The 8,121-nt window shown below is 33.7% G+C and overlaps 1 non-coding gene across 1 annotated transcript; it reads right to left on the reverse strand.

Moving 5' to 3' along the window:
- Window positions 1–7,167: 7,167 nt before the first annotated feature.
- Window positions 7,168–7,240, reverse strand: Trnar-ccu. Its single transcript has one exon. It is a non-coding gene; the product is annotated as a tRNA-Arg (tRNA).
- Window positions 7,241–8,121: the final 881 nt, after the last annotated feature.

An 8,121-nucleotide genomic window follows, 5' to 3' on the forward strand; every position in this document is an offset into this window, starting at 1 on the left:
CGCAACGAATCAATTGATAATAGTTTTCTGAAAAATATGTTCAATTTCTACTTCCATGCCATGCCATATACTTAAGTTGAGTTAGATTTGCCTATTTATCCATCTGCTTGCTTCTATCAATGACATAAATATCGCTTCAAATTTAAGTGAAAAAGCGATGGTAGTATAATTGCTTTATGAACCTTGGCTTTGTAATTCATATCAGTGATTGATATATTGCTTTAAATCTATCCTCACAGTCCTGGTTGTTTAATTCTTTAACAGGCATATTAAAGTTTTTTTGGTGGGTTGTCGAGATTCGTCTGAAACCGTTTATAAGTTTTAGTTATTCTTTCTGTTTTCCTTATTCTCTGCTTTTTTTTTTTTTTTTTTTTTGGGTCAACGGCTTTCTTTTTTTATTATTATTGTTAGTAAGAAAAACATATATATTAGTGCAAGGTCATGGAATTTATCCTATAAGGTCATGGAGTATATTTTTTCCTTAATTGCGCTTTGGATGGCTCTTGAATTGTTTGTATTACCTTTCATGTAGCATGTAAAACGTGCTCGTTCGCCAACGTTTAACGTTCGACATGGTTCCTCATTCAATAGTGTTCGCAATTTCTTGGTTTTCAATATTTTTCAATTGATCAGGATTTTTTTTGTTTTTCACTTCGAAATTTCCATTCATATGAATAATGCTTCGCCCATAGATTTTCTTTAGTTCTCCGTGGATCGCTTTACTTAATATAAGTTAATTAAGGTACAATTTCTACAGTTCAAAGTTCGCGAATTAATTAAACAAATTTAGAGCGACTATAGGTATTATGATCGCGAAACGGGCGGAATGAAACATGAAATAAAACGAAAAGTATTAAACTACAAAAATTAATACCAAAAGTCGATTAAGAAAACAATTCATTATAATCCTTAATTGTGAATTCTTATTTGTCGTAAAGGTAAAGTCTTCAAATGGCGTCATTAGTCGTATGCGAAGATTTTTATTACTTTCGAATTGTCAGATTGTATCATTTCCGCTAATGGAACAGCGTTTACATCGCAACCATTTAGAACATTTTTAGGCAACAATTTATTTCGCCATGTACGTTACGCATCTCCTCGTCATAGTTTATGTAACGAGCAAGCGGTACAAGTAAAAAAAGATCTAAAGATATTATCATCTGATGCCCCATAATTCCATTCTTATCAAGTAAGTTTCCTGACGTCTTGCCTAGATAAGATTACCCAAAGGTGGAAACCAATTTTTGTTTTTTTCTTTTTTACTTTCTCTAGATACCCAATTTTCACTAAACCCTCTCCCCATCACTATAAGATGGAGGTATACCCATTTTGTTTTTTTTTTTTTGTTCTCATAATGTATGTAACACCGAGAAGTAAGACCCTTTAAAGTGATCACCTTGAAAGTCTGAGTCTGTGTTGTAGAGCGTAAGTGAAACTTCACGCTATTTTCGCCCCTTATTATTGATGTAATGTTTAGTTTTTTGGTTCCATTAGGGAAGCATAAAAATTGATTTTAAAAACTAAGGAAGGGTGATAAGAGAGTGGAAATTGAGCAAAAATTTGAATGCCTACGGTAACTTGAATTGAAGGTGTTCATCGAGGCGATATTTCGCCCTAAGTGCTTTATGAAGTATGATTTTTTTAGGCAACAATATATCGATCAATTCCTCAAAGACATTATAAAGTACGGTTAATGCGCGATAGACTCCAAATAGTATTGAATGCAATGCCAATTGCATTGTTAAATATAATTTACGCTGAGCTAAGATATAAGTTTTCAGATGACTTTCGACTCATACTGGAAATAGATAATAAGGACACACATATGAAAAGTTAATAATTTTTGAGCCGAATAAAGAAAGTTAATCGGGTCAGTTTAATTGTGAAATTGTGCTGAGATAATTTTGTTTAATTGCGATCAAATAAAATGACATTTGTGTTGAAAAAGTTTACAGTTACAAGAAAGTGATAGTTATTTGCCTTCGATTTCCTTTAATTGTTGTTTCCTGTTCGTTTTACATTCGCAACACTATTCATTGGAATGCAGAGTTCGGTGATGTGAATCTAAACTAAGAGAGTTAGGCACTCATAAAACATAATTAAAAGAAATTCCGAATCTTATGCCAATGCACGTTAGTTTTGAAGAGAGAGAAGAAAGGAAAAAGAAGCTTCTCGCCCTATTCTGGCACGGTGGCGGCTTATTAATTATAGGAATTTGTGTATTTGTTTTCTGATTATATTTTTTCTGACTGTATCAAAGTTGATATTCCGAACCGATTGTCATAATGGAACGTTCGCTCTTCTATCAATCTTCTGCTAAGGTAGAATTGTTAAGTTATAAAGATCTACTTGAGTGGAATTTATTTCTCTGGCGAAATTAATAATAGTAAGAAGTTGTGAAAGTAGCATTTCCGCAACAATAGTCTCAATAAATCTATGCATTTCAAACAGAATTTTTTCTAGAAATATTAAAGAAAAAATGAATGTAAACTTAAAAAACCCAAAATCAAAACACATAATGCCCTCGATGCCCTCGTACATTCCGTTCTATTTTGGGGTAGAAAAATCTAGTTGCGTTTAGTTAACGCTTCACTGTGGACGTGTGCTCTGGCCAATTTGGACCGTTTACAATACCAATCTAAGTATAAAAACTTCCAAGATGTCTAGCCAATTTTGTGGTGGACATCTTCATTTTTGCGACGAGGAAAATGCCAATAACACACAGTACTCAGACGCCCAGACCCAGACACACACAATTTAATGTGGATCAAGAATATGTATAGTTAATAGGGTCTCTGAAGCTTCCTTTTGGGCGTTGCAAGCATTATGACAAAATTTATATAGCCCCAAATGTTGATTGTGAGTAGAAAAAGCGCTGCCAGAAATGCACTTAAGAGCAATTGGAATCTTAAATGCCTTTTATGAAAAATCCCGCTTCAACATTTAAATTGTAGCATTCCTTGTATTCATAGGTACTACGGAGAGTGTGTTAGTTTTATTAATTTTTTATAATATTATTACAGCGTGAAAAGCAAGCACTTACTCCAATAGCTTTTTTTTTTTAAATTTTGAAAAAATCTGTGTATGTTTGTATATATTAGTGCGCATAAATGCATTTTTTTACTTAAGTGAAAATTATACACTTATTTTCTTGCATGTACGTCCTTCGTCAATTATTGGAAAGTGAATTTTATCAGGTTTCACACATACCTTCTCCGAAAAAGTGTGTGTTTGTTTGTATGTGTGTGCTTGATTCAGAGGAATCAAATTGATAAATAAAAATATTTTTACCCCAATACTTAAGGGCAACAAAGACTTTTCATACCCTACATCACTTGTAATATAGCGTAAGTTAAGTTTGTATGGATGGTTGTAGCATACAGAAGAACTTGAGGCAGAGGCAGAAATTTGGTGCAGTAATGTGTTTTGACACAAGCACGAATGCTATTGAAAATGGTTCGAATTGGTTCATTTTTTCCACCACTTACCACATACCATTTCCTAAATTTGGATCATGTCATATAATGTTTTTGGTAAATTTTAATACGCGGGCTTTTTTGAGGAGTATGTCTTTGTCTTTGAAAATAATCTGTAATTTTTGGTATATGATTATAAAAACGAGTGAATAACTGTATTAGGCGAAGCGGTGTAGGATGTCGCGATTGGTCGGCCTTGCCCGAGTATAATATGCTTAATTGTTTAAATCTATCCTATTGTATACTTAACAATATGACGTCGTAATAAGAAAAATTGTTTGTGACATGCTTACAAATTGTAATTTTATTTCAAAGTTTGAAGTTTGTGACTAGACCTCCCCGAACCCGAAAAAGATGCAAAAAAACACAACATTAGTTTCACGTTTGCTGGTAATCGTCTTTTGGCTTGTCTTTGCGATGTTACTCAGAATAGGGCCATTAGTAATTTTGTGCAGAGATATATATATATATATACATATGTATGCAAAGCAAATAAATTATAAAATCATTGTTTACAGAGGAAGGAAATAAAGCGTGAACACAAATATGCCACAAAATAAATCCCGTTACACCATTTTTTTCGTATGTAAATATTTGCATGTGCACATAATAATATGTATGTATGTATGTAGTAATGGGTGGTCGGTACAGATAAAGCTCTTATTTAGAGGTTTGCTGTGCTTACTTGTTAATGTGACAAAAACAAATATGTAGAACAACGATGATTGTACCCTATGTACATGTGTACTTTCGTGCATATGCATGAATTAATTTTTTCCTTTCTTTTTCAAGACAATAAATTTCAGAAAAAAATTTAATAAAAATCTATTTAAAAAATTTTTGTGTAGAGGATTTAATTCGTGCTATTACTTAATATATGTATATAAGGAATCTCTTTAATCGCAATTTTAATACTTGTCGAATATCTAATTTGAGAATCTCCTTATAAGGCCGAAAAATATAGTTGAGCCAACAAAGGTCTTCGAGGCTTCAGTCAGTGCGTACACTTCAATTTAATTCAATTTTCATAGGGATTCTTTGCCGGCCAGTAAAACGCGAGCTTAGGAAGCATTAGCTGTTGCCTTCGATGTCAAAAAGGTTTTTGCTTTCGGTTTCTTCTGCAATGCAGAGGGGCTACGGCGATGGAGTTCCTTTTTTTGGGGAGTCTTCGCGAGTGTCGGGGGGTCGTCTACGTGCAGACTTCCTCACCACGTATTCAACTAGAAAGGAGGTCCATGATATAACCTCATGGGTATGGAGCGGGCTAACGATAGTGCAGCGTGATAAGGTGCCTGCCCAATGTTCAATTGGGTTGATTACTTCGCCTTTTATAATAAATCCAAGTAACTGGGTGTCTTCCCAGGAAGTATGGACAATCCGAATGCAAATGTGAACATAACGAATTCGGCGGAAAACTTGCATTTACCATATAAAAAACTCCAGGGGAAGCTGGTATATACAATCACATTTTGAATGAAACAAGTTCGAACGATGTGTGAGGGCTGACCGTTTAGGCCTTCGGGGAGTACTCGTGGTAGCTGTGGTATCCCCAAATTCGGGGCATTAAATAAGTAGAGGTGCTTAATATGGCTTACCGTGACCAGAAAGGAAGGTTTGAAGCCTATTTTCATTCCTGGTATTTTCCCCATTATCTGCATAGTTCAACAATAACATGAACCGTAACCAACCCAACGTTAAAGATTCCAAAGAGAGTTAGCAGCTATCGCGAACGATTTTAAGGTAAAATAATGGAATAGAATTGAAAAATAACGCGGAGGCACCATCATTACAAGAAAAAATTACCGCTTCCATCCTACACTACGAGATATGCAACCGTCAATTTACCAACTAAACCAGACATCGTCAGAAAGATGCAAGATAATGTAATCTTCATAAAAGACTTAACAGATAATAGGGTCGATTGGACGAAAACTTTCTGTCAAATCGGTTTACATGCTCGACATAAATCGTTACTCGAGCGACAAACTTTTTTTTAATGTTCTCCACCATAAAAATAATTGCAATATGAATGAACCGATTATCAGACGTCTAAAAGTTCTCAATGAGAGTAGGACTCATATCGACTCTTTTAGATGCAAGATATCCCTTTGAGGATTGCTTTATTGGTGCAATGCATTTGGAAAGACATTCTCTAATAGATACAATTGTACAAATTTAGGAGAGTACATTTGGGAACTTAAAGACTGAAGCTTATATTCACAAACCCGCATATAGTTACGTTGTGACCCATGTCAGATTTAAAATGTTAAGTTCATAATCTCTATAGTGACCAAGCATCGATGTATCAAATCGATCGTAGCTAGTTTAGCTTTTTTATTCTCTATGCATTCCCTTTTTTTACCAAGTGCGGAATAGAATTTATTCTACCTTAGAAAATACTTGCAACCTTTTCGCCGCGAAAAATCATTACAAATTCAAGTGGAAGCCGTAATGCCTTTCAAAAATACGCCAAAAATTCACTGCTCATTTCAAAGAAATCACATTTGAGCGCTCAAAATAGAAATTCTTTCGAAAAGTTTTAGTTTGGCAAGGTTACATAGAGATGAGCTTTTTTTTGCCTCACAGCAGTTTTCTATTATAAATATTTTGTTTATTTGTTTACTTTGATTTATTTATTTACTCTTGAGAATATTGCAGAATTTTCAAAAGATTTTTTTTTTAACAAAAATAAGAAAAAGCAACTTTTACCTTACCTTAGATACTTTTATATCAATATTGTGGTATGGTGGAGAGAGAAAAGAATTTTGTAAAGAATTTTGAAAATTTTTTAAAATTTATTAAAATATGCAGAAACTTATATTTGTTTTGAATTCGATTTTCACTATCTATAACTTAAAACGAATATACAGCAATTGCAAGATACACCTTACTAGTTGTTGGACGTTTCAAGCAAAGCGAAACTTTTAGATATTATTCCACAATGATTTTAATTAAAATATATATTTTTTTAGGCGGATTGCAGTTACGTTCAACTTAACACCGCATCCTTTTCTCATATTTTTGCTACCGAACATATTCCAACGAATACGCTGATAAATGATCATAGATGCATTGGTTAAGAATGCTTTACCACAGCTTACAACAATATCTGTCTGTTGTTGTCAATGTGATTGATCGCCTCTTAGAAGAAACTCCTTAAGTAAAAATGATCATAATTTAGCAAGTATCTATATATATTTTTTTCTCAAATCTCAGGGATTAAGTTTGAACATGTCTTGGAACTGAAGGCACACGCATATTACTACAAAGTATTTTCATGTTTTCTACTAAGTATGTAACTAATATTTTTGCTGGAATCTCATGTAAGACGGCATGGCATGTTGACATGCCCAAAAAACTAAACAATCTTTACACAACACACTTATGACAAACTACACATATAGTGTAAGAAGTAAAAGTTTTCGACCGTAGAAAGAAACTTTGATACGAGATGATATTGCGCGCTATCTGAGAAATTTATTTGAAGGAAAGATTACGTGAAAAATTGTAAAACTGTGAGAATAAGAAAAAAACACTACATTGTTGTGAAATATGATTGACTGGCACATATTTTCCTTTCTATATTATACGAAGGATGTGATGTGATAGATAATATAAATAATTATTACTTGGGGAAAAAGCATTGATTAATTGTGATTGAGTGAATTTAAAAAATTCCGACTAAAAGCTTTACCCCAGATGGGACTCGAACCCACAATCCCCGGCTTAGGAGGCCGATGCCGTATCCATTGGGCCACTGGGGCGCTTAATTTAACAATGACACAAACGCTATAAAATCTCATAAAAATCTAATGAAAAAGGTACAGTTTTATCTTTAAGATAAAAAAGTTTTATTGTCTCTTAAGCATTTCTATATTGAAATTTCTTATTATTATGGATTTAGAGATGCATCGAAAAGCAGCGTACAAGGCAAAGCACATTGCAAACGTTCTAATATTTTAGATACTTTCTCTTTAACAAAAGTGCGCATACAAGTAAACTATATTACTATACACATGTATAAGTTACTTTTAGATAAAGAGTGTGAAAGTCGAAGAGAGCCGTACAGAGAATACATTTTCTCCCTCATTCTCTGTTTGCTTGTATATTTTGAAATATCTGCTACTTTACATGCGTATGTAAATATACATAAGGTTGTGATGTAACCTTGCCTTGTTTGTCCGGTGGTGGATAATTTTGTGTACATGATTCTCACTTTCTCAATTGCATTCAATTACTCTTCTCAATTTCATTCATTCATTCATTCATTTATACGCTTATACGGTTCATTCACAATTTTATGACTTTAATACACAATAATATAATATGTTGTCAGGTTTCTTCTACGTTTTATTTTAGGTTTCTTTCTCTGCTAACACCCGTAAACAAGTTTTGATCTCTCTTATTTGCGTTTGCGTTCTCTCTTTTATTGTAGATGGTCAGCAATTTAATACTTTTGCTATACCATTCTATGCCATCTTCTAAAAATAATTTTTTCTATACGGATGTACGTAGCGATGGCGGTATTGTTATTTGTTCGGTATTGCGTTGATATTAGTTAGCGATAATGCGTGAGCTAACTGCCCCAGTGGCCCAATGGATACGGCATCGGCCTCCTAAGCCGGGGATTGTGGGTTCGAGTCCC

Source organism: Glossina fuscipes, unplaced genomic scaffold (assembly GCF_014805625.2).
Source record: "Glossina fuscipes isolate IAEA_lab_2018 unplaced genomic scaffold, Yale_Gfus_2 0, whole genome shotgun sequence".
NCBI classification, from domain to species: domain Eukaryota; kingdom Metazoa; phylum Arthropoda; class Insecta; order Diptera; family Glossinidae; genus Glossina; species Glossina fuscipes.